This window comes from Vombatus ursinus, unplaced genomic scaffold (assembly GCF_900497805.2).
Source record: "Vombatus ursinus unplaced genomic scaffold, bare-nosed wombat genome assembly UNPS02000580.1, whole genome shotgun sequence".
Taxonomy (NCBI): domain Eukaryota; kingdom Metazoa; phylum Chordata; class Mammalia; order Diprotodontia; family Vombatidae; genus Vombatus; species Vombatus ursinus.
The window spans coordinates 653,193-654,182 of NW_020940358.1; positions in this window are offsets into that span (position 1 = coordinate 653,193).

Here is a 990-nt window from a genome sequence, read left to right on the forward strand (position 1 = left end):
AGGGACACTAATGATGGGGATGCCCTCTCCCAAAAAAAAGAAGATAAAGGAAAGAGGATCATTGTAGCATTTAAAAAAAAAAACAACAGAGAACAGGAGGTTCAGAGACAATCAAGAGAGCTTTGAAGTGAACATGTTGAATATATTCAATTCTTTTTTTTTTTTTTTTTTTGGTAAGGCAATCAGAGTTAAGCGACTTGCCCAGGGTCACACAGCTAGTAAGTGTATATGCAATTCTTTTAAAAATGAAAGCTATATGTAATATAGATTCATGACTTTGGTGTATATGGATATGATCATGTTTGGTGATATCTGTCAAATATAACCAAAATCAAACATAACCAAAAATTTTTTTTGTTTAAAAAAGAAATACATTATCTATAGTCCTAGGAACTAGGACACTACAAGAATTTACTCTATTTGGGCCAAGGAGAGCGTTATCTATGAAATTGTGATTTTTGAAAACAGGAAAAGATCTTCTCAGCCAGTTTCAAGTTGTAAATCAAAATAGCACACGACTAAAATTGCTTAAGTTAATCAGAAAAAAAAAAACAAGTAGTCAGAACTCAACCATCCTAAGGGTATTATTATTATCTCTAAATAATTGGACCAGGCCAAACAAAATGTCCTTGAAGGGGGCAGCTAGGTGGCTCAGTGGATAGAGCACCGGCCCTGAAGTCAGAAGGACCTGAGTTCAAATCTGGCCTCAGACCAAACACTTGACACTTACTAGCTGTGTGACCCTGGGCAAGTCACTTAACCCCAATTGCCTAAAAAAACAAACAAAAAATGTCCTTGAAGCATAAAAGATAAAGGGGCCTTTTCTCTAGGAGTCTATAGCTTTTCCTACATACATTTTCCAGCAGCAGTGTTAATTCACTCCCAACAGAAGAGAGAGCTTGCACTTTGATTGGAGTAGTTGTTTTCGTTATTGTTGGTTATGGTGTGTGTGTGTGTGTGTGTGTGTGTGTGTGTGTGTGTGTGTGTGTG